Source organism: Athene noctua, chromosome 3 (genome assembly GCF_965140245.1).
Source record: "Athene noctua chromosome 3, bAthNoc1.hap1.1, whole genome shotgun sequence".
In the NCBI taxonomy this organism is placed as follows: Eukaryota; Metazoa; Chordata; class Aves; order Strigiformes; family Strigidae; genus Athene; species Athene noctua.
The window spans coordinates 15,406,749-15,434,112 of record NC_134039.1 but is presented as its reverse complement, the minus strand read 5'-3'; positions in this window follow the sequence as shown (position 1 = coordinate 15,434,112).

Below are 27,364 nucleotides of genomic sequence, written 5' to 3'. Positions count from 1 at the left end.
AGCTGCATCTTATATTTGGGATAAAACAAGGAGATGGCCAAGGCTGAGGAAAGTCCTTTCACTTTTGTTATAGATGCTGACCCAGGAGTTGGACATCTGTTTATTCATGTGTCCTCCAAGCTGTGGTGACTTTCGTGAGGCAAGAGAAGGGGTAAATCAAAACTGTCTAGGGCTGACAATTTAAGGAATTTATAATATCAGTTCAAATCCCAGTGCTGGCCTCTCAGGGACTGGAATTTATTGCTCTGTTGCATTAGGCTGTTTGTGTGAGATAAGATGAGGCCATGAGGCCAACTTTTAATTGACCAGGATAATTTTCACAAATCATTGTAAGTGACCTTTATTCTCAGCCTCAGCAGAGATCAAAAATGCAGTGGACCATCACAGCTTTATTTACACTCTTTTCTTTGGAACCAAAATCCTCTAAACCTTGATTAAGGCAGATAATAAAATTGTAATATTGGACTATCTTACACTTCAGTTCCATTTGCCACACCATTTCTGGGATAAAGCAGGGGTCCTGATCTTATAGACAACTAACTGTGTCACTGTCATGAATAATTAGAAAAATTCAATATATAAAATTACAATGATAAAATAAATCCAGACTCACATTGTCTTAAAGTATTAGATAATACCAGGAGTGATACGTTTTCTCAAATGTACTTACCCGCACTTGAGTACGAAAACCAGAGTTAAACCAATCTCACTGAAGTTCAAAAGTACAACTTGCAAACTGGCCTAGCGCTCGTTTGTAAGCAAATGAAGTACAGTCTGGACAGATATTTTCCCTTTCATTTTATCAAGTCTTCCTTTGATTTGTGCTAAGTCAGTATGAATATGGTCTTCCTGAACTACTTCTGTTCATTTCACTATGGATTTTATTTTCTGTGAGCGACCTACTGTGAGAGCACAAGTAACTGCCTGCTTCATCAAGACAATGCAGACTAATATAAAGTAAGGGAAAAAGGATCTCTTGTTTGGTCACCCTCACACCACACTCTTCCAGCAGAGAGTACTGAGAGGATCCTCAGCCTGCACACTTGGAAGTGCTGGTTTGTGATGTCCATGGAGCATCAGAAATACCTGCTTCAGTCCTTGACAGAAGAAAACTCCCCCAGCTGAGTGCATTATAGTGATGGAGCATCTCAGGCAGGTCCTGCTTGACAAACCTGATCTCCTTCTACGACAGGGCGACCTGCTTATGAGAGAAAGGTTGTGGATGTAGTTTACCTGGACTTTAGTAAGGCCTTTGACACCATTTCCCACAGCATTCTCCTGGTGAAACTGGTTGCTTGTGGCTTGGATGGGCACACACTTTGCTGCATAAAATACTGGCTGGATGGCCAGGCTCAAAGAGTTGTGGTGAATGGAGTTAAATCCAGTTGGTGGCTGGTCATGGGTGGTGTCCCCCAGGGCTGGGTGTTGGGGCCACTCCTGTTTAACATCTTTATTGATGATCTAGACGAGGGGATCAAGTGCACCCTCAGTCAGTTTGCAGCTGACACCAAGTTGAGTGGGAGTGTTGCTCTGCTCGAGGGCAGGGAGGCTCTGCAGAGAGACCTGGACAGGCTGGAGCCATGGGCTGAGGCCAACTGGAGGAGTTTCAATAAGGCCAAATGCCGGGGGCTGCACTTTCAACCTAGATGACTCTGTGTGATTCTGTGTGATTCTGTGTCTCCCAGAGGAATATGGCTTGCATGGATATGTTTATGTGCAGGCAATGCTTCCACATGTGGCCAGAGCTGAGGAGACTTTACAGTGGCAGCAGAACTCAGGTGAGACACCAATGCAGCAAAGGCATGTGGATGTTGCACATTTTGCCAAAACATCCTTTATACTAAAGTAACTGGCTGGGACTGCCCTAAGTCATAATCTTTGGCATCAGGAAAGGGGCATGGGGGCCTGAATAGCTTTTCACAATGAAGGTTGTCCTATACAGCTGAGAGGGACTTCACTTTGGTGTACTTTCTTAACTGGGCAGCAAGGAGTGGAAAATGTTTGTGTGGCACCCACTCTGCCTTGAGCACAACTGAGGGTCTGGAAACCGATTCACACTGGCAGAGAGTAACCCCTCTGCTCCAGCCTCAAATGCAGAGAAATCCTCCCCACCCACTCTGGATGAGTGGGGAAAAGGTGGCATCACGGATCCTTTTGGTTTTCACAGAGCCTCCTCATTTGTCACTTAGTGATATCCAGTGAAAGAACACTGTGAGAGTGATTGTCCACTGGAACAGGTTGACCAGAGGTGTTGTGGGGCTCACACTCTTGGAGCAAAATCTGGCTTGACACAGCCCCAAGCAACCTGCTCAAGCTGATCTTGCTCTGAGCAGGGGGTTGGACTAGGTGATCTCCTGAGGTCCCTTCCAACCTCAGCTATTTAGTGAGTCTGTGATTCTGACAGTCCAGGTATCTGAATGCCCAAATCAAATCCCAAAATATAATTGAAATAGTATTGTCTAATCTCAAGATGTAATTTGCCTGCAATTTAATTTCTGACCCACCTCTTCAAGGCATGGGCAAATACATGTAGTAATTATAATGGAAAAAAATTATGTCTGTAACACAAATCATATATCACAGACAGTCTTACTCTTGTGAAAACTCAATTAAATACACATATTTTAAGAGAAAATATATGAATGTAAGTACCTAATAGAAGAAAAGAAAGTGTTATCAGGTGATTTTGATGCAATGCCATTCTATATTATTATAAATCTTGATTATAAATCTTGATTACCAGAATTTGTTTACTAAACTTGTCTACCTGTTTTCTTCTCACCTAATTAAAATTAATTACAAGAGGAGTAATTATGCTTGCAGTCAGACCTGCTACACTGAGCAGATTATTTACTTGAGCTCTAATTTTACAGCTGCATCTGATTTTGCAGTATTGGATTTTAATATGTGGATGCTCATCTTCCTTCTTATATAGTTTCTAAAATGAAATTACTTATATTGTGTGTAATTACTGAGACTTTTGAGAGCCATTTTGATCAAGAGTGAGATAATTTGCCATTTTACCATGGCAAGATGGAATTTAAGCTGACAAGCTAGCTGTGTTGCAAATACACACTTAGCTTATGTTGCTATTCTTTCTCTGAAGTGTATTAGAATAATCACTTTATAAACATATATATGTACCACTGTCTTATGCTGGGCACATACAGAAATATCTGTTCAGCTGAGAAATAGCACATTTATTATTTGAACATGATACAAGCATATTGAAATCAGTGGGCATGGATTCAGTATCTTTCATGTAAGGAAAACATTCTCATACTAATACAACTGTTCATTTATGTCTATTTATAAATGTGTATTATATATTTCATTACAAATGTTAACTGCTTAAAAGTATGGTTTGATTTGCCTAAATGAAACAGGGTCAGCACTTTATGTGCAAAATACAAATAGGTGTTTCTATCTTAGTAAAATATAAATATTCATCTTAAAATCAAGGTGATATATAGAAATTAAAAGCTCTAAAGAACTGTAAAAAAATCTGCTAAGGTACACATCAACCTCAACCTCCAGTATGAGACTGACATTAAAGTTGATGTCTAAGTGGATGGAGTTGTGTTTTAAAAATTAATCTGGTGAAAAGGAAAAGAGCAACGTAAGTGTTGGATCAGCTGACCAGGGGCTAGCAGCACAGCAATGCTTAGGGGAAGAACAGAGCTGAGGCTACTGTTCTCTCCCCATACATTTCTCATTCATTCTAGTTAAGAGACAAAATGTACACTAGGATTACTTTGTTAAGAAGTAATACAATAATTTAAAGAACAAATTGGCCAGTGTCTACTGTGCACTAATGATGAAATTAATGGAACATAGCTACTGAGAACGTAAACTGAACTTTATTATCCATGGGGGTATTGTTTCTATAAACCAATAACATCTGAACAGGACTAACCTATTCAGAAACAGCAATTGGCCTGAGAATGAAAACAAATCATCAACTTTCAGAAGTGAGATCTAGCATAGTGTATTTATTTCAAATTGCTAAACCAATTCTTTATGAGAGTTCTGTAACAAAAATACCCATTGTCTAGAATTATGTATAAATTATATTATTGCAAGCCTAATAGATATGCAGGAGTGTTTTGCTTCTCCTCATTGTGGTAGCTCCTATATCTCTGGGATAAAATGCACAGCAATTTGCTCATGTAAGCTGAAATAGGTTGTTAAAAATTGAAACAATATAATGGATGTACCATATTGTTTATTTGGTGTTTTTTATGTATTTTAATATCTAGGTAATGTTGCAATGCAATATAAAAAAAAAAATCTAATGAGACTAATCAAAGACTCAGACAAATATTTCTCCTTGATTGAATTTTCTGATTATCTTATATAACCAGAAAACACTAGGCTATTTAAAAATGTGATGCGTAGCAAGAAATGGAGCACTGGAAATGTAGCAATGATACTGCATACATACCATTCATTAAAAAGGACCCAAAAGCAAAATGTAATTAAAGATGCCAAATTGTTTTAAAATGTCTTCAATGGAATTAAATCAGCAACATTTTCTTTTATTCGATGAATGTTCTACTGCCCTAAGAAGGCTCCAAGCATTTTTAAAGCATGTGAGGGTAAAAGGAGAAAATTGAGAGAGAGAGACTATATTGACTAAGCATTTTAGTTTATGGAATTTTGATAATAAGGTAAACAAGTCTTTAATGTCATGCTTTAGATATATACCTAAGAACTACTACTTATTTGGTATTTAAGTAAGATGTTTGTGTTCTTTTCCCAGAGGAAAAAAAAAAAAAAGGTGAAAATATTAAGTAAAGTCAGCATCATCCATTTGCAGATCTTTTTTGGAGATCTCCAAATACACACAGTCTATTTGTTTGCTTTTCATAAATAGGAAAGAAGAAAAAAGATACGATGATGTCAGGGGAACTCTCTGATTTGTTCTTCTTGAGCTGTCTGCCTTCATAGCTATTGAATGATGACCTTCTCAAATGGGAAATATTCTGGACTAGAAATTCCTGTATCAATCTGTTTTTCAATGAGTGTCTTCAAATCTACTTGACTTTCTCTTAGAAAGTGTGAAAAGTCCTTTAGTAAGGTTTCTAGACCAATCTTTTCAAATAAAGGGAGAAACTTAAGCTCCATGGAAATAAATTCAGCAAGGGATTCTGCTGAGATTTCACTGAGTTTAATGATCAGATTTTTTAATCTCAAAGGTTTTGATAATAGCTTTTTGTCTATCTATCCTGATTGTCTCAAAAATTTAACTAATTTATAACTAAATAAAGCATGGTTTACTTCCATAGAGGTTTTTGAACATGTAAGTGAAAAGTTATAGAGACTTCACATTCCACAGGAGGGAGCCTCTTGCCCGCTTAGCTTGGAGCCAGACTTTAGTACAGGATCTTTTTCTCTTTTGAAATCTGTATAAAAGGATAGTGTCCTGGACAGAAAGTTATAGCGTATTGGAGTAACTGCTACAAAAAAAAAAAAAAAAAAGGGACCCCCCTCCCCCCCTTTTTAATTATAAATTAAACTTTGGGATAAACAAAACATGCCATTGAAATATTTGAGATATTTATAACAAAATGCTGAAGTAATTTTGAAAGATACCATCCAAATGTTAATCTTCCTTTCAATTTTGCACTGAGAATTGTTTGTTTGTTTTGTTTGGGTTTTTTTCATAAACTAATAGTTTGATAAGAAGTTGAAATAAGTTTAAAATATACATTTTCAGAAACAAGAAGCTGTTTTGGAACTTTGCAAACCAGAAGGGACTTGGAATTTCTTCACATGTGGCTTTTATAGAATAATTTTTGAAATCATTAACCAGCCTTGCTGAAAAGGGTAGATTTTTAGTTGTACAAATTAAGGTAGTGCTGTCTGAGCTAAGCATTATGCAAGCACACAGGATGTGTTTATTACACTAGTGGAGATTGTGGCAGCCCTGGTACACTCATGTGCATTTGGAAGGATGAACCTAAATGGACTGCTTGTCTTACAGGCTGTTCTGAAGCAAGAAGTTAAACTTAGAAAGGAGGGAGCTTCACTAGTTAGGGCACCCAGGAAACAGGGAGAAGATTAAATTTAATGTTCATAAAGACAGGTGGCAGCAGCCTCCTCACCAAACTACAAGCTGTGCTCAGTTCTTCCCACAGGACAGGACACTAGACTTCGGATGGCTAGTTCCAGCAATCCTGAATCAGGCTCTTAATTTCCAGTGCAGGGATGTTTATTTGGACATTCTCCAATGCTTTGCATTTCCTTCATTAACAAATACCCTTGGGGGTGCCTCAGAACTCTGACAGACTTGTGGGTTTTTAAGAGTAGATTGAACTGCTGTTGTCTCCAGTTGTTTCCCCTGTTCTTTTTTACATACTGCTACTCCTGGAACCTGCTATCTGCTTGCAGTTGATCTCGGCTTGGCACAGCCATCCATGCAGCACAGTAAATAGGATTCATAACCCCACCTGGTACCCACCTGAATAAATCCTTGGCTGTGTAAGAGGACATTTGTGAAAGAAATAGCAGTATCTGATTGTAAAAGTTTTTGCTGATCACAAATGCAAGTTCACGAACATCATCACTGATACATGACACCCGCATCTTCTGCAGCACTAGAGAGTTAAACACAGCCAACAAATAAAATCTTTCCTCCAACTGACAGCAGCATCAGTGTCATCATGCTAATCCAAATGATGAAGGATGCTACATACTCCCTGCTGTCCTGAGTCACCTGATTTACCAGAGTAATTATGGATTACTTGACCTAGCTGGATACTCTGTTTCTGACAGGTAGCAGTGGCAATAATGTGATGTTGAGCTAACTACAAAGTGTCCTCCCTTAAGTGATTGAGTTGATATCAATGTTTCAAATTCAGTCTGGATAATCACAGTTTTCTGAGTCTTCCTGAAACTCCAAGGAGCATCAGGAAGCTGATCTGTCTAGACCAAGTGTAACAGTACGGAGGTCAACCAGGCCATGCTTTTGTAACCCGAGACAGACACAGACTGTGGGCTCCGCTCAAGTGAAGAAAGAGTGATCTGGAAGACATCTGTCCCTCTAAAGCATGAGGGCTGTGTCTGTCTTATCGATAAGCCCAAGTATTTGTGCCAGCATGAAGCACTGCCTTGCCTGCCCCATTTCTTAGTAGTCTGGTCTGCTCCTCTGTGGGCTGGGATTTTAACTGATAGCACCACAAAACCAGACTGAGACCAATGCCAAAACCATTCTCAAAGCAGTCCTTTTCTAGATGCTTTTCACACAGTTATGGTCAGTGTCTCTATGGCCTGTGTTAGCTAACCTGAGATCCTGTTCTTGCCAGAACTATGTTCCTCAAGACATTCTTCTCAGTCCTTGGTGCAATGCTGTGCAACTCTTTTCCCACCAGGAGCACTGGAGGACTGTAGGTCTCCTCAGGTGTTCCCACAGAGAAAAAAAAGGCAATTTTCTCAGGGCTTCTTAGCACATGCAGACACTATGTAATGCAAAAGAAGTCTACATGACTAAAGACATCTGCATCTCAAGGTCTCAAGCTGCTTTGATTTAAATGTCATCTAGTATCTTTGCAGTTTTATTGTATGTGAAATCCTACAGGGGGGTAATGATATCTGCTCACTTTTTGCATAATCTGGGTATTCTCAGTGCTAAGTGAATCCTCACAGTTGCAGAAGTGTTGCCCAAAATGCTAAGGATTGCTTTTTCCACATGATGGGACAGCAAAAAACATTTGGGAGACTAAATCCTTATTAATGCTATTGTTACTACTACTACTACTACTACTGTCAATATTAATAATATTCTAATTACAACAACAAATATTATGGTAATAACAACTATAACAAAAGCAATAGTAAGACTTTGGAAAATATTTTTTCATGTTTCTTTGAAAGGACATTTTCCAGGAAAAAATGAATTGAAAAGGAAATGTCTCTCAGAATCTATGAACAAGTTGAAAAATGCTTTTTGTGATGATAATCCTGTCATAACTTTAACATTTGCAGACTCAGAATACTTACTCTTTTATAATATGCACACAAACACCATGTATAGAAGTATGAAACTTTGGAAACTTTACACAAAGATATATGTGGACTTCAGTGGGACCACAGTTCCTTTCCTGTTGAAATGCACTAACAAAAAAATAATCCTTAAAGGTATTACTTAAAGTCTCTCACTGGAGCAGAAAGCCCTAAGGGACAAAATCTAATACCTGATAAACAGTAAGTGAAATGCAACATCATTTTGTGGGCATTTTAATTTTTTTTTTTTTTTTTAATTCCAATAAACTTTAGGCTACATAAACCATTTAAGACAAACCAGTAAACAAGCACCCAGATCCAAAATAATCTAAATTGTTCCAAATGTTTTGGCTGGATGGTATGGTGGATTGTGGAGAACCTGTTCTGTGTGGCAGTAAACAACAACTCAAAATGGAAGCTGTGGGACAGAGACAAGGATGGAGCCATCACAGGGCAAAAACTGTAGAATACAAAGATGCTTATTAGTTATCTTTAGAGAGGCTCCAGTTAATACATAAATACAGACCTAAGTCCAGTGCTATACTAATGAAAGCAACACAGTTGTTCCCAGAGCTGCTTGGACATCCTCAGCTCCGAGCATGAATGAAATGGGAGCTCCACAGCTTGTCTCTGTCTCAGTCTGACATGGTTAGCACATTTTTATGGAAATCTGTGCTGTGGGTTTGAGCTGAAATACCTGTTTTGTAAGAGACTGTGAGCTCACAGCTACTTCCCTACAGAATAAGGAGTGGATGGTTTTTGTCCCCAGAGCACTTCAATTTCCCCAAGAATGAAGCAGAATTCCACCTTAGCAAGGAACAATGTGGCAAAAACTCTGAGAACCTTTCTCCTCCCGATTTTTAGCATATGTTATCTCTGCATCAGGGATGGAAGAGAAAGTAGTTCAAAGAGATTAAGTGCCCTGACAGAGATCATAAGGCAGATCGGTGCTGGAATGTGGATGATCACCCCTAAGTTCCTGTAAACTGTTTCAGCCGAAGTCACTATCTCATAAGTCTTTTAAAGATTTAATAAGGTTTTTCAGAATCCATCTAAATATTGAAAGTTAAAGAGATGCTGCTGCTGCATATTTTATGAGATATTTTTCAACTACAGTGATAAAATTTTAAATGCTATTTCATCTTTTTTTTCCTAGAACCACTGACACAATAATTGTTTTAGAGCAATCTTAGACTCAGGATTCATTTAATAATGTGGGGAAGAGAATATAACATGTGAGGGAGGCACTAACTGAATACTGTTTGTTTCTAGTTGGAAATTTCCCAGGAGGGCATGCATAGAAGAAAGGTTTTAACCCTTTATATTTTTGCATGTTAACTCCAGTCATAAATTTAACAGTACATTCTTAAAACATATCAATTAGACAATAATATCTGAGCACACACCAAGACCTGCTATTTTTACTGTTCCATTGCTTCCTTTTAATTCTTTAAAGATTGGATCAAACTGAAATATTTTAGCCAAGTGCTTCTACCTTCCTCAGTTGAAAGTAATGGTGAAAGATACATCAAAATAGCAGTTCTTTTCTTTCCAGGGGAAAACTTAATGTACAGAGTTTTGCAGAATACAAATACCTCTGATTAAGTCGTTTCTTTCTGTAACTCCATTTAATATCATCAACTATTCCTGTGCTCTTCTCCTTACCTCTTCAGTTTTATTCTGCAGAATAACCTCCCACATTTCCTTAATTGTAAAGACTGAGCAAACTTTTTCTATATCCCTCTCTTCTTACCTAAGCTCAAATTTATTGTATTTATAGCAAGCTAAGAATTTGAATGAGACAGTTTGGTTTATAGTCTTACATTTGCTATTACCAGGCCTGTGCCATACATTATTGCTTAATTTGTTTTCTAACATGTTCCATAACATTAAGAGAGACTCTAAAATGAGTTAATGAGAATAAGTCAGGGGACCAATCAGCAGTGCTCCTGAAAGGGGCAGATTTATTGCAAACAGCAATGGGGTCTGCTTGAGATAGAAATACTTAAGGCCAAATTTATACCTCAAAACCAAACAATTTCCATTCTATTTTTAACAGATTATTAGGAAAGCTGAGATGTTATCCTTTAAAAATGAAAAAGAATGACTGCTATTGAAACAGAAATCATTATATCCTGGTTTCAACTGAAATAAATTATGTTATTAGGGCTCGATGCATTAATCAGTCAGATGAATCAACAACATGAGCTTCTTCTTTAACATATACGTAGTTCTGAAAATCTGAATGACCAATGTGAGAAAAAACCACATGGTTATTTAGAGATCTGAGATGAATTTTGTTAGTAATTGTGTGAAGAACAACGCAGTGAAGCCAGCTAATACAGGAAACTCTTCTTTCTGTTTCCATGTTGGTTTGATTTTTTAAACACAGAAATGTGTTAATTTGTCTATAGATGTGCTGGATTTGTGTGTGTGGTGGGGGTTTTTGGTAGTGGTGGAGGGGACTACAGTGGCAGCCCCCTGTGAAAAGCTTCTTGGAGCTCCCCTGGCTTCAAGTCAGACCCGTCTCTGTGCCAAGGCTGAGCCAATTAGGGACAGTGGCCACACCTCTTTGATAATGTATTTATGAAAGGGAAGCTGGGACAAGCAGTTTGATTTGTGGGGAGGAGGTGCAGGGAGGACACCTATGCAAACACCAAGGTCAGTGGAAGAAAAGAGGAAAAAGCAGGGGAAGGTGTGTCCCTGTAGAGATCTCCCCCCTCCCCCCTGCAGCCCATGGTGAAATAGCAGTAAAGGGGTTAAGTGGCTCATTATAGTCAATTTGATATAGTGCAAATGAAAAGTAATAGAATGGTGTCATAACAAATTTAAGCAAAAGTAGTATAATTAAGGTCAATAGATATGAATTTATGATCAACTGATCTCATGTGACCAAATTAATTTTGTATCTTTTTATGATGACTTATTTCATAGAAATAATTGTGTCTATGTCCTATACCTGGGCTTCTGCAGCATTGTTTGACCTGGTTAGATCAAGGAACTTGTATAATACAAAATCAGTATAGCACATATCAAGTGATTGCCCAAGTCAGAGAAGCCAAACTGTAATTGTAAATGGAGAATTTTCTCTCATGGACAGCTCCAGTGAGTCCTTGGAATAAGTTTTTTAAGGAAATACGAAAACATTGTTGCTTTATTCTTTGTCAATTAAAAATTCCAGGGAGTCTTTTATAAATAAAGCAGGCAAGTCTCCAATACAGAATAATTTCAGCCACTTCATAATCAAACAAGTCCATTCAAACAACATAGTCACACATAAAGCCACATGTTCTGATATCAATAGATTACATTTACATAAGTAGTATTAAAGGCTAAAATGCTATCTAGATGCCAGCACCCCTTTAATAGAGGAACACTGATGATCTGTTAAACCCAAAAGTTTTGGTTTTCTTCCCAGTTTGACTATGATGAGTACTGACAGCGATGAGATACTTTGCAGTGCTACCTGTGGACCTGGACCTTTCTAGTGTGGTATTACGAGTACTATGTGAACAGAATGGAGACTTGCACTCTAATAACGATTTCTATAACCAGACTTCTTGGCTCTGTTCCATTATTTAGCTGATAGTGGGAGAAATAATTTTGGGATCTCAGAGATTCTTATTTCAGCTTAAATAGAGATAAAATACATGTGGGTGGGTGTGAAGAATCCATAATGTGTAAACTGCTTACTAGGAATACATTGATTTATGAGGAAGGAAATACTTTAGTAGTTGTGATTTATTTCCCATTTTAGATACTTATATGTCTGGTGCAGAAGTTAACTGGATATATGCATTAAACTCCTTTGTTTGAAAAGGTCAGTAGCCTAGGGCTGGATCACTGGATCCAGTGACTGCAAACACAAATAGTATATCTCAACTGAATCTAGATTTAATCTGTTTAACATTTTTCTAACCTGCTTGCTCACTCAGATTCAATCCATGCAAGGGACCCTATGCCAAATACACCAAAGTCCTCTGGATTTGTGGTTGCAGGAACTTGTTTACCTGGAGCAAAATATAGGGATGTGGCCTATGGGCCAACATCCATGATAAAGCAGTGGGAGTTCTGGACATATTAAGGTGCCTAAGATGATTAGGTTTCTAAACCTGAAATGATTAGGTTTCTGCCCAACTCTGACATTTGTGGGTGCCTGTATTTCTGCTTATGTCCCTCCTCTTATGAGAGCTTCCTTGGCCAGGGTGGTCATGATGGGAATCTTAGGATCTACTATATGAACTGATCCCCAAGACTGACTTTATGCTCACTGGAAAGAAACAGATACTTGCACTTATTATCAGGTACATATCTATATGAGGCACTTGACTCATTGTTTAGACAATCCGTTTCTCTCTGCTGACTACAAGGGACATCAATAAAAATGGATACATAAGCCTTGTAGATGGCTGAAGTTAGCAAGACAAAATGTACACCAGGTGATAATTTCCTATCAAAGTACAGCCAGCATCCAGATACACTGGAGAGCCACACTCAAAACACCTGAAGGCCTAGCTTGCTTGGTTATATTAACATATTGGGCTTCTTACAGAATACGATTGTAGCTACTTAAAAAACAGTAACAGAAAGAAAAGAATACCTATGGCATCTGTGACAGTTAAGAAGAGGATGTGCTACACTGAAAGAGCTAATGGTGTGCTCAGTTTTAAACAGATGAATAATTAGATTTCTCTTCAGCTTGTGCCGAAGCACACATTTAGCAGTAACTTCAGCGTTGGCCGATGCTGCGCAAGACAATTTGCATGAAGTTAGGTAAGTGGCTTAAGTACTTTGCTAAATCGTGGCCACAGGGCAAGAGACAGTTCCCACTTTACATACTGTGCTGCTAATAGCTTTTCTGGTCTCTGTAATGGAGTTCTAACTGCACAAAAGACAATTAAATTAAAAAAAATAATAACAAAGCACTTAGTGCTGCAGTATTGTATCTTCCCATGATGGAATTCCTGTAAAAGAGCAGCTAACCAGTTTATCTACTTCCAGGAAAAAAGATATTTTCAGAACAAAGCCAAAACCCAACCCCACAAAAAGCCCAGATGACAGGTCTGTCTTGTCACTATGTAGAACTACATGAGTAGCTTACAGCTGGAAAAGTAAGGCACAGTCACACTCACTTTTTAAATGGTTGTAGAATTGTAGAAGAGATGTTATTAAAAGGCAAGTAAAGCATAAAGAGCTAGTTAAATAGATGAGACTCTTTTGTCTCTTGTCCCATTACCAGTAGGTTAACCATTCTTCACAAGGTGAAGAAGATATATTGACCTTGCTGAAGCCCATGGGCAGATTGCCATTGATTGCGACAGTACCACAGCATAAAGTTGTATCTCATAAACATTTCTGAGCAAAAAATGACAATAGGATTAATGACAGACTCTATCAGAGACTGAGTAGATTTCTTTCTATCTTACTTATTCCACTCAAATACTAGTTTTTGTGATGCAAATGTTATTTGTTAGAAAAGGAGGATAACTTTTAACTAATTGAAAAGGTATATTACTATGTTTATTTTATTATAAAGCTGTTATTTTTTACTTTTAAAATTGCCATTGGTATTAACATTGATGGGGTACCATAAACATTGTAAGTAAGGTCATGAAAGATGTTCCTGAGCTAAACTGAGTTTTGTCTCAGTGTAAGAAAATAAGTGAACACTATTAAAACTAGGCAATGACAAAGCAATTAAAACCACTGCTCTATACGTGATACACTCCAACAAGCGTGTGTAAAATCATTTAAAACAAGCCTGACTATGTTTAATGAGTGTAAAAGTGAGCATGTTCTTCCTCGTTCTTGCCTTAAATATCTAGTTTTAAATTTCTTTCAGTGCTGGATCAGTTTTTCCTCAATGACACTGTAAAGCTCGGCAGCAGCCTCAGCACCTCCAGCAGCTCATCCTGGGAAGCCAGGTCAGCTGTCGGTCAGTGAAGCTTTTCTTATCGCGTCTTTTCCTGCAGTCCCCTGTGCCTGGGCTTGCTGCAGATACTGAGCAAAACTTTGGCCTCATGCCACTACCAGGGAAAGGCAAATACACATGGTAAGCCAGTGAGAGGTTAAATAACTGCCAAAGCAAAATCCAGATTCAGGCATTTATTTTTCAAGACTTTTCATTAGGGCTTATTTTTGTGTAAACCATCCAGAAAATAAAGCTTTGGAATAACCAAACAATCATTTCCCTGCTGTAATCAGCCCAGATGGGAGAGGATGTGCGTTTGTTCTTCATTTCTCTTCGATCCAACTCACTCTTTCCCTTAAAAGCCCACCTTAAACAGTGAAGTAACGTGAGTGGCTTGTTAGCCCTGTTATGATTGTTCCTTTCATCTGTCACTGCTGCTAATACTGTATGATAGTGTCCTGTTAAAGTTTTAACTAGCCTACATATGGATAGTTTCACTATCAGTGAGGAATATAAAATCAGGGATTCCCAAAGGTGGTTATACTATTGCATCATGTGTTTACTACCTAACATATGTTTTTCAGTAAAGCTTTTTTTTGCCAGTACTATCAATCATCTTCATGGTAAAGACATCTTTGTTATGTTATAGTTGCGCAGGCACCATAGAGCATGAAATAGGTTTCCGAGCTGTTTGAGAACTCCCCGGAGGAGCTGTTCTTTCTGTAGTCACTTTATGTCACATCTTAAAACTGTTCAGACTAGAAGCTCCAGTGCTCTGTGTCTCAATGTAAAGCTGACTCATCCCCTTTTACAGTAAAGATCTTTCCATCTTTAAAGTGTCTTGTTTGTGTACAGAAGAACTAAATACTCAGTCCCATGCCTCAAACCAACATTTGTTTTAGAAAGTTTATCTGGAGGTTAGATGTTGTTTTGAGGCAGTTTCTAAAAGCTCTTCAGAGGCTGCAGTGCTAGAAATAGTCAGGATGAAGCTGGATTAATGGGCTGAGTGCAAGCAAGACTTTCAAAATCACAATGTACCAAAAATCATAATCAGTGCTTTGGTTGTGCAAAGTAATAGGAGTAATATGTCTGTACAGGTAAGCTGGCTTTCAAGTCTTACAGATTTAATCTTCAATTCTAGTTTATACTTAAAATGTCAGTTGAATTTTACTGGTATGCTGGAAACATTTAATCTTAGTCTTTTATCACTGAGAACACATTGCTGTGATTTAGGGCTTAGTTAGCTTCCAGGGATTGCTTTATGTTGGTGAAGATTATTGGCCATATTCAGTCAGCCTAAATTCCACCTTAGCCTCTAAGTCTAGTGTTTCTGACAGTCTGGATCTTGAAAGCTCCTAATTCAGTGCCTTTCACCCAATGAACTGCTTTGTCCACCTATGTAGGTGCAATTTAGGCATTCAAAATATTCCCTTTTTTCTTTCAAACCAGAAAGAGAAAAACGTGGTCTCTATAAATAGCTGTTTCTTGCAATCTGTGCATCTACCATGAGTAATTGTGTCCCTGCAGTGGTACAAAGGATGAATTTGTAGATCTTCAAAAGAAGTTTCTCCAAGAGAACTGAGAAGGCTAAGACAGATGAAAGCAGAAGGAAAAAAAAAAGGTCTTCTGTTCCAGACTTACAGAGATTACCAAGAAAAAGTGATAACAGTTAGTTTCTCAGAATCTGCTATGAGGTGAAATGAGTTTCTGCTAATATAGCTCTCCTAAAGCAAAGTTTCTAGGGAATTGTGGCCCATCACAGCTGATCAGTAATGTAGAATTGGCTTGGAAGTCACTACTCAGTAGTGTAGTTTGTATGCATGAAGGGGACAGAGGCAGTGTCAGCTTTAGAGTGGCTTGTACTCTGTGGCTCACGGAGACATTGTCCATTCCTGGAAACAGAAGCAGAACTTCACAGTGGTACCAAGATACCTGAAAATGCATTTTTTTTATTTATGTTAGAAAACATGGTGTAAACAGGATTTCACTTTCCCAGATCATTTGCATAGCACCATGTAAAGTAAATTCAGTTGCAAACAAAATTTCTTAGCAGTATTGAAAATCATATGGGCAGTCTTTTACTCCTAATTTTGTAAGATTTTTCAGGCAAGCTTGTGTTAGTAATGGTGGAAGGCTTTTTGATTATTCTTTTTTAAAAGAAAATTTCATCTTGCATAGATAAATCTGGAAAAAAACACAAGGAGGCAGGCTGCTAGATGTCAGATGAGGAGAAGCAGAAGGTGGCTGATTCATCTACCAGAGTTTGTCCTTAGATAACATCCAAAATGCTTCTAGTTTTCTAAAGAAAAGACCATGAAGACGTGATTGCTCAGTAAGAGGAAGATATTTTAAATCCCAAACAAAATATTTTGTAACTTCAGTGAAAAAGTCTGAAAAATGAAAAAAGGATATTTTTGTTAAAAATTAGCTTTGTTCACTTATGATCCAGTTGTAAAATCAGATATACACTGGCAAAACTTCACTCAAGGGAAGAAAGTCACCAGCTGCAGGACAAGAGTTCTTCCATTTCTCTTTTCTTTCCTTAATTACTTAGTAGGAAATAAAACACCTGGAAATATACGAAGTGGCACATTAAATTGCAGTATGGGGTAGGGACAGCAAGTTGTGCTACTGTGTAGGAGACCCATGTTCAGAAATAACACTGAGAGCTTCAGAACCTTGCTTAAAGGACATAGCATCTTTGCATAAATCATGGCATAGGCAGTGCACCATAGCCTTGGACATTCTCTGGGTATGTGCTTAACCATCCTTTCACCTTCTTCCCATGAACTGGCTTAATTGCCAAGGGAAACCAGGTGTAACTGGAGCTAGGTAACTTCTTTGGAGGAAGCAAAAAAGTGAAGACAAAAGTGTAAAAATGTAGGGGAACTAAGACAACTTTTAAATAAAAGTAGATTCTGATTTTCAAATCTATGAAGGGAGAATAATTTGATTCAACGGATACCTAGGTATGTACAACTTTATTATACCGGTATGGTTGAAACCAAAATTAATTGATCCAGAACTGAAAGCTTCTAAAGTTTATCACTGTTATAGGGATTTTAATTTGTCCAGTAAGCAGAAGTAATGACTGGTTTAGAGCCTGGGAGCCATGTCCATTGCCAAAGCACTGTGGATAGGACTTGCACATAAAAGATATTTTTCATAGTCACTCTTTCCACCAGCAGCAAATTCGTTCCACTATGAATTTCCGTATTTGATACTGGTCAAACAAAGTGTAATTCAGAAATCAACACATACAGTACAAAGGGATCTAATTAATGAGGAGATGGCAAAAGGAACTACCAGGACTGTAAATGCTTAAATAAGTAAGTTCTAGTGTACACTTAATGCTGAGATGTATGCCAAAGGATTTTTAATACCTGATTCTCACCAAGTATGAGTAATTTCAACCACAGTATATCAGGGGCCCACTCTCTTCACTGTGAATTACAGAATGCAATATAACATGCTATTCCCTCTTGCTGCCTGCTTGCAATTTCCTTTAATTATTTGGGTTCACTGAAGTAATACATTTCATGTGAATCATGGTTATTAATTTCTTATACTGCAGTGGGATAAACTAGCCCAAATGAAGACCTCTTTTTTCCAGACAGGCAAGGAAAGCAGACTTAAAATCCACAGAGGTTGGAGGGATGCTGTCTGTTGATTCCAGTGTGTGCTGAATTAAAAAAACCTGTGGAAGTTATGCACCCAATTTGGGAGCTTTTGCAAATCTCACTAGGCATCTGCCTGCATCTTTAAATGTCAGATACTGTTGCAAATGTGATTGTCAGAGAGCTGCCCAAGATAACGTGGGGAAAACATAGGGTACCAAATCTCAGTTCCCTTGTATTGCAGGCTTGTCCTCTTTAATACAAGCATATTTGCAGTACATGTGTACTGATATAGCCAGGAATTTAAGCTATTTTTTTTTAAATCTTGATTTAATCAGTCCTCACTGTAGTTGGACGTGAGGTATGTTAGAGTTTTTTGGTGATTAAAGCGTCATGATATCATGTAATTTTTCAGACATGGAAGGTTTGCATTGCCTTGGTAACAGGTAGCTCTCAATTGCTTTCAGCCGATTAAATGAATTCTTAATTTTCACTTGGGTTGCTGCTGACAGTATGATTTAAAATCTTCATGACTACACAGCTGAATGTGAAAGTAGTTGATACCACTTAAAACAAGTCTGCAAAAGGACACCCTATGTATGCCTCTGATTAAATGATTTGAGACGATTTTCCCTTGGGTTGTAATCAGCACAATATGAAATCTGTCACTGGGTGGTGAGGAGGACAGAGATGCTGCTGAATATTCTGTAGAAATGTTTTATGTGCTATGTCTGGAATTTAAGTTTGTTTGGGATTATATTAGGAGAGATCTTGCTCATGTTTTCTTTTTTGAATTTCAACAGTAAATCAAAATGCTATACCTGCTAGTTCTGCATAACTGTGAGAAAGAAGAAATAGCCAGTAGCTAACATGCAACAAAACAGCAAACATGAGGCTGGCTTGTTGGCCCCCAGTAGGCTTTGCACTGTCCAAATAATCCTGAGCATCCAGGCAACGAACAAACCTAGAAGCTTTCAGTAATAGATAAGGGAAGAAACACGTTGTGTGCTCAGCTCCGGAGGTTAATGAACAGATATAGTAGCTGCTCTGCTGTTTGCTCTGTGTACAGGTGAGGGACTGTGGAAGTTGAGGTTATAAACCAACTGTTGTAAACTGACCTTGGCTAGCTAATTCAGTTAAATTAGTTTCCCTACTGTCATACTCTTGTCAGTGAAGTGTTGTATGTCAGTCCCATCGAGCTCCTTTCTACCTGAAATGATACGCTGTGAGGAAATGTGTGCATCCCATGGTAAGATGCCATGATTAACCAGGAGGGGTAGGAAAGCAGTGGGAGTACAAACCGTGCATAGGAACACAATATTCCACACTGTCTGTGCCAGGAGGGTGGTTGCCTCAAAACTGGTAACGCTGAGAAGAAAGCAACAACGGTGAAGTTTGCCTAAAACGACCATTTGCAGGATTAAACAGTGACCAGAGGACTCCTGAGACATTTTTGAGGAGACAGGTCGTAATTGTAACAGAAGCATGAAAATTTGTAACAAGGGGGACTAACCTTGGTGTGAGAAGTGTTACCAAATGACCCGTCAAATTGAAACCGTGTTTGGCACAGAAGTTGCCCCAGCAGCACCATGACTTCTGTCTCTGCCTGATGGAGCATCCTCCCCGTAGGAGGCTGTGAGTAGCCTGCATCCAACTACTGGACTGGTGGTATGGGGTGCAGCAGGTAGGGACCCACACCTGGAGTATGTATATGTGACCTTGCAGGGTGTTTTCTTGCTGGAATGAGGATGAGTGGGTTGTAGGGAGCAGCTTGGACATGTGTAATGCTTTTGAGCCACACTCACAGAAAAGGGCATGGGTGTCCATAACCACTTGTCCTGTGAGGGTGGCTGGGGACCACATGAGTGCTTAACTGTGTGAATATGGGGTGTGTGTGTGTGTGGTGTGATGGGATTTTGTAATTTTCTGAGATTAGGAGATTGTTTAGAAAATTTAAGGTGTTTACTGACGTTATTGACGTGTCCAGTATTGTGGTTTATCTGTTGTACTGCAGATATTAAAATTGAATTTATAGATTACTCACTGCTGGTTATTTTTGTGTTGTCAGTAAATAAAACTTCTATCATTAAGTCATGTGAGTGGAATAGTTTTTTTCCTGTGATGACTCACTTTCTAAATATGAAGATTCAGAAATAAAATATAAATAAAAATAGAGAATAGAAATTGGTCTAAGATGGATACAAGCTGAATTCTGGGAAAAACACCACTAACACCAATTAGTATTCAATTAACAAAATTCCACAAGAACAAGGGAAAAATGCAAGGAGAAAATCATGTCATTCTATACAATAATGATGGAAAATCATGGTCTTATTTCATATTTACAACAAACATAAATGGCTAATATGTTAAAGTCCAGTCCTAAACTTGGAACACAGATAGCTGTCCCTTGCCCACAAAAATACCTTAATGATTAATTAGTGATAAAAGTTAGAACATAGTCCTAGCATTCAATGAGTACTTTCTGTTTGAATAAGACTATAGACCCCACACTATAATTATTGTATAATGTTGTTTGCACAACTTTAAAAGTTACATGTATTCAAAATATTTTCTTGGCATTCAAAGAACTTTTTCATTTTTTTTTCAAAATTAATTCCAGTTCCTCTCTGATAAAGCAATTAGGGAAAACTTAAATTGTATTACATCTATCTCAGGTTACATTATCACAGCTCCTTGCAAAGTTAATTATTTGTGTACAGTACCTTGTAAATTAGTTAAATTAGAAGGCAGTGTATGAGAGAACTTATTACCTTTTTTCCTGAAGTGTGGTTTTGGATATACTGTAACTATTTTATTGTGTTAAGAACAATAAAATATACATTGTTTTCTTTAAAAAATGCTTTGTGAGCTGAATTACTTGAAATGGTCATAAACTACGATGTATTAATAGTAGTAAGGCTTTTATCTCTAATCACATGAGATCTTATTTCCTAGCACAGAGGTACACCTTCTATCACCAATATGCCTTAAACATTGGCCTTAGGAAGCTCTATTGCTCTTTATGATTCAGAATTAATTGTCTTAGATCCAGGGGCCAGACTTTGAGAGATATTTAGGTATTAGAGTTGGATTCACATCCAGTGGGATTTACAAAAGTGCTTGTTTTACTTTCCTAAATTTTCTGTGTATTTTTAAAAAATCCTAATGGATGCTTCTCTGCATCTTTAATGATGTAGATACTAATAAGTGTATGAGAAAGTTTAAGTACTTCTTCTGCAATGTATGTCCACAGTTTAACTTCAGCTGGCCCTATTCAATTTTGTATGCTATAGACTTTTACAAAGTAATAAATAAAAGAAGGAATATTTGGATAACAAGTTTCCTAGAACAGGAAGGTATAAATTTTTACCTAAATTATCTTAAAATAAACAAATCCATAAAATGACATTCATATTTTTGTTTTTTAATTTATACACTTTTACTCACACCTCAGAAATTTGTGCATGATGCTGTCCCAATTTGGCAAAGCAAGCACTTAAGCATGTTTAACCTTCAGAGTGCTCTTTGAGATCTAAATAGAGGATAATGCTTTGAGAAGTAAACTTATAGCATAATCAGCTGAATTAAAAGCAAGCCAGCTTTTAATGCTTATGGAACAGCTCTACTCTCCTATATCTTTCCTAAAGACTGCCCTTGTAATGGGCAAAAACAACTTATCAGCGTCTCTGTGTTGGGCCACTGAAATGATTGCAGGGGACATTGAGCACATCTGCGTCAAACTTGGTGTAATACATCCTTGACCTTGTCATTTAGCCCTTATGACATACCTGGCAAAGTGCAGTACTCAGACAAGTGACCCAGCCTAGGACACTGCCTGATATACACTGTGTATTTAGACTGATAAGAAAGGCTCAAGGAGAAGAAAAGAGAAGCCATGGGGATCTTGGTGTTCCCTAGAGGTTATTTTATGCCCAAATATGGCAAGCCACAGGCACCATGTACTTCTTTTGAGTGTATAATAGAGGAAGAGTCTCCTTACTCCCTCTTTCTTACACGACCTATACCTAGGTGAGGCCTGGAATTAATACTGCTCAAAAGTACTAAAGAGCAGGTGGCTAGAAATTAGTTCCTTTCCAGGCTTTTGTTTCCATGTTTCAAGATGGGGAAAGAGACTGACCTCACAAGAACTTTCCCCAAGGCACTGAAAGAGGGGACAGGGCATGTGCCACATGGATTACCCATAATATTTGGCCAACTGCATGGGAAAAAGGTGCTAACTGGGAGAGGAAGGGCAAAGCTGATGGATCCCAAGAGAGCTCAAACTTGTGAGGGAGGCATCAGGCTGGATCAAGTCAGTGCCACTCTGCTTGACACCAACAGGGTGGGGCCTGACTGTGTCACTGCGTGTGGTCCTTCCTAATCGAAGCCCTGGCTGGCATTCCCCTATGAGGAGACCACCTTCGAGCTGACTGTCCCGTGGCATTACACAAGGGGAGAGCATGTGGGAGGTCTGGTGCTGGGGGGTGTTTGGGCTGCCTTGTGGGGGAGGTTTTGTGAGACTGAAGCAGCTGAAAGCAATGGTCCAGGTCTTCTGGAGCACCTGAGATTGTCCACAAAGGGTATCCTAAGGATCATCACTTTATAGGCTTCTCCATTGTTTTCCCAACTCAGATGCTTTTCTAGCACACTTGCTCCTGAGGCAGGAGAGAAAGGAGAGGTGACTTGAGAGCAATGCTGCACATGCTGTAAGAGCCTAGACCACTTACAGCCATCCTGCATTTTGTCTCATCTCATTTGTCAGTGTGTATTTATAGTAACAAGTCAGCAAAGAATCTGCATGGACAAGATCTGCTGGAAAGGACTAAACCTCTGGGATATGACTTGCCTGGACTGATGCCCTGCCATCAGTAATAGCATGACACCTGGAGAGTGCAGTGGTCCTTTGCTTTTCATATATGAATAAGAAAAAAATCCAGACTTTCAGCCCTTACACACTAATCCATTTAATATTATTCATTTACACCTGTTGTCAGTCAGCAGTTGGGGTCTAGAGGGATTAATTCTGTATAGAAGAGGGACTGTTTGGTGGAGTCAAGTATTTCATGCAGCTCTTCCCGTTTACAAAGAGCAGACATGGAGCCTTGCTTCCTGCTGTGTTCAGATGAAACAGAACTGTTCACATGCCTACACTTTCAAGGCTTTGCCAACAATTTGGTTCAAAAGCTTTCCCTCTCTTATTTTGCTTGTTGTGAGTGCTGCCCGGGGTTTCTGTTGCCTCTGCTGCCTCCATTAGCTATCACATTGACTGACAGATACAGGGAAAGCTCTCTACTCAGATAAACACTTCATGGGTCTCTGCTTTGGATTTTGGCTGTTAATCTGTCAGCTAATTAGAGCAGGCTCAGCCCTCTGTGAAAAGCGTTATGGTAGAAGCAAAGTGGATTTCGAAAGGAGGAAAGTGATCAGGAGGGTTAGGAGGAGAAAGGGGATGGTCTGACACCTGCAACTAACTTACACTGATGCTTTTTTGTCCTGTTTTGAACTGTGTCTGATGCTACTTGATTTTAGAAAAGGAACTTATTTTTTTCTTTTTTTTGACAGTAAGATTGTCTGTTACACTTACCACTTCCAGTGCTGTTTATCTCAAGCTGTAAAGCCACCTCATATTCTATAAACATATTTCTTTGCTGTTGTTTTTTCTTTTGTTCTCATCTGTGTTAATCAACTAGTTCTTATGTAACATATACTGTAATGAAAATACATGACACAGGCTGCTGCAAGCAACAGATCATGAACCCTTTGGACCACTCATCTTGCACTTGCCAGTCAAGAAGCATTTTGCTTAAATAATGTGCATTGTGTTTATTCTCCCTTCAATTAGAGTAACCAGGTAAGGTAATTGGGCACCTAACAGATGTAGCAGCTGTAGGCAGTAATCATAGCTCCAGCACCTGCTCCCATGGCAACTGATGTGTTTACATTCACAAAAGTACACAACATTTTCTTCCTTCTACACCATAGAGAAAGGAAAGGTTTTAGACCTGCAAGGAAAGAGGGGGATTTACAAGGATAAATGTTTAAACAAGTGGTTGGAAGAAACAGTGTTTGTTCTTTGCAGTGAAAACTTAGAGGATAATGGGTTGTTATCAGACAACCATTAAACATCTTCACCTCCCTAACTCATGCAGTAGGCAGGTCTCATCCCCTTTAAACTAAACTGCTCAAGAGGAGGCAGGAGGGATACCAGAAGTTAGTGGTCCAGCACTGTTTCTGCAGATGTGGCACCAGTGTGGCTTCAGAGGCACCATGCTTATAGAATGCTTTGCAGTGACAGGGAAGGAGAAGCAGTGGAGTGGTCCTGTATGTTAGATAAAGCTATGAGAGCTCAGAAATTAAGTATAGTGACGATGGGGTTGAGAGTGTTTGGAGTAGGTTAAGGACCAATAAAGCAGATCTTACTGTGGGAGTCTGCTATAGAACTCCCAAGCAAAGCAGTGAGGTGGATGAAGATTTCTATAAACAGTTGGGGGAAATCTCATGGTCACTTGCCGTTCTTCTTGTCACTTTAGCCTCCTGGGTATCTGCTGGGAATACAACACAGAGAGAGGAAACAATCCAGGAGATTCCTAGAATGTGTGGAGGATAACTTCCTCACACAGCTGGTGGGTGAGCCGAACAGGGAAGGTGCCCTCCTGGACCTGCTTCTTGTGAGCAGGGAACAGCTTGTGGAGAAATAAAGGCTGGAGGCTCTCTAGGATGCAGTGATCATGAGATGATTGAATTTTCAATCCTTGGAGAAACAATGAGAGGGATTAATAAAACTGCCACCTTAGACTTCAGAGGGTTAACTTTGACCCGTTCAAAAGACTGGTTGACAAAATCCCTTGGGAGGCTGCCCTTAAGGATATGGGAGTCCAGGAAGGCTGGACGTACTTCAAGAGAGAAGTCTTAAAGACACAGGTGGAGGCTGTTCCCGCGTGCCAAAAAACAAGTAGGTGGGGAAGGAGATTGGCCTGGCTAAACAGGAACCTTTGGCTGGATCTTAAGAACAAAAGGAGAATCTATGACCTTTGGAAGAGGGGGCAGGTCACTCATGAAGACTATAAAGATGTAGTGAAGTTATGCAGGGAGAACATTAGGAGAACCAAAGCACAGCTAGAGCTCAACCTGACTACAGCTGGTAAGGCTAATAAAAAATGTTTCTATTAATTCATTAACACCAAAAGGAGGATTAGGGAAAATCTCCCTCCTTTATCGAATGCAGAGGGAAACTGAAATGCTGGGGTTTCAACCCCAAGCCCCAAATTAAGGTTGACATATGGGTGATTGTATTGGTTTAGGCCCTGCCAGGACCGGAGACCACGTTGCCGTTGTCTCTCCCCCACGCTCAGACACAAGTAGGGCACAAACCCCGGGTTAAAATAAGAAAAAAATTAATACAGCAGTGTAATAAACAATCTGAACAACAACAGTAGCGATGATAACAACAATAAACAGTAACAAGAGTAAACAAGACAAAAGATATACAGAGGAATACCGCAATGGTTACAGACAGCCCTGTGCTCCCCGCAACCAAAGCCACAAAGGAGAAAAATTCCCGTGCTCCCACTCTGGACCTGACATCAGAATGGTATGAATAACCTGGCTAGAGATCCCTTCCCCCTTCTCTGCTGGGGAAACGTAACCTTATCCTAGCCGAACCAGGACAGTGATTCCCACAGCCCTTCACGAAGGGGGGGTGAGTTTGCCTTTAGGCTTCCCTCCAGGGTGCTCCGGCCTGGCAGACAGAGCCATTGGGTAAATGAGCCCCAGGTGTCTGCATTGAGTAACCCAAGGTCAGGTATCCCACTTGGGGATAAAAGCCGGGACCACTTGCAGGAAGGGGCAGTTTCTGCCTGTGAGGTTGATGCACTTTGCAGAGTTTCCTGTTGGGGAAGGACCTCCTGCCTCCCTGGGAATGGGCTCCAGTCAGGCCTGGCTTTTGTAAACGTGGGCTGTGTGGAGATTCAGTGTGTGGCTTCCTTGGTCTTATGTATTTGGCTTGTTGACTCTGTTGTCTCCTATCCCTTCTATGGCAGACTGCATTTCACCATTTATTCCACCCATTGTTGGTTGTGTGGTGTCATTGTTGAGGTCAGTGGGATTGATGTTGATTATACGTAATCTGACTGTCTTGTTTGTACCCCCAGCACTCACCCCTGTACTAACCCTTTTGTATCAAATACAATTTGGTTATAGGTCCATCTTTATGCTGGCCGTGTCCTTTATGCTAGGCCTGATAATTGTTAAAACAGAAACGTAGTAACAAAGGATGGTGAAAAGGCTGAGGTGCTGAATGTCTACTTTACCTCAGTCTTTAGCAGTGGAACTGGCTGTCCCCTGGACACCCAGCCTCATGAGCTGGGAGATAGGGAGGAGAAGCAGGTTGAGGTCAGCACAGTTGAAGAGGTGGTGGTCAGAGACCTGCTACACCTCTTGAATGCCCACAAGTTTGTGGGATTGGATGGATTACACCCAAAGGTGCTGAAAGAGTTGGCAGATGTGCTCACCAAGCCTCCTTCCATGATTTACCTGAAGTCATGGCTAACTGGGGAGGTCCCAAATGGACTGGAGGGTGGCAAATGTGACACCCATCTACAAGAGAGGCTGAAGGGAGGATCCAGGAAACTATAGACCTGACAATCTGACCTCAGTACCAGGGAAGGTCATGGAGCAGATCATCTTTAGTGCTATTGCAAGTCATATAATGGACAACCAAGGGCCAGTCAGCATGGGCTTATGAAAGGGAGGTCCTGCCTGACAAACCTGATCTCCTTCTATGACAAGATGACACGACTACTGGATGAGGGAAAAGCTGTGGATATTGTCTACCTGGATTTTGGAAAAGCATTTGTCACAGTTCCCCTTAGAATTCTCATAGAAAAACTGGCTGCTCATGGCCTGGATGAGTGTACAGTCTGCTGGGTCAAGCACTGGATGAATGGATGGTCCTAGAGAGTGGAGGACAATGGAGCTAAATCCATATGGTGGCCGATCACAAGTGGCGTTCCTCAGGGCTCAGTGTTGGGACCATTTCCGTTTAACATCTTTATTGATGATCTTGATAAGGACATAGAGTGTATCATCAGTAAGTTCACATAAGCAGGAGTGTCGATCTGCATGAGGGTAGGGAGGCTCTACAGAGAGACTTGGATAGATTGGATCAGTGGGCCAACGTTAATGGGATGAGCTTCAACAAGGCCAAGTACCAGGTCCTGCACTTGGGCCATAACAACCCTATGTATGGCTACAGGCCAGTCACCATCCCTAAATGTGTTTAAGGGCCATTTGTATGGGATGTTGGGGGATATGGTGTAGGGGAGAACTTTGTAGAGTAGGGCTGACAGTTGAACTCGATAATCCCAAGGGTCTTTCCAACCTGAATGATTCTGTGACTATTTTTTCAGAAGTAACAAAATATTCCTTCAAAGATACCATGGAAAAATTGTCATCACTACTAGCTTTGTCTAAGAGGTGGTATAAGGGTTGAGATTATCTGCTGCATCTACTTGTGTGTTGCCAAGTGTCAGAGTGGGGGGTGCATGGAGGTTTAGGGCCTGAGCTATATGTGAACAGGGAAATTACAGGGCATTTTACCTTTCCTTGTCTTTGCAAGAACTCGGTATCCTCTGCTTCTCCTGCAGTAGATCCAAGGCAGCCAATGTGTAAGCACTGCTTTCTTTTTCCTGCCCACACATACTCTGAATATAAACAGAAGTGTGACCTGACTGGGAACTTAGGGCAAAGGTATGTCTGGTCATATCGGTGGGTTAGGAAAAACAAAAACAAAACAAGCACAGCTGAAATTGTGGGGAAATTGCTCAAACGC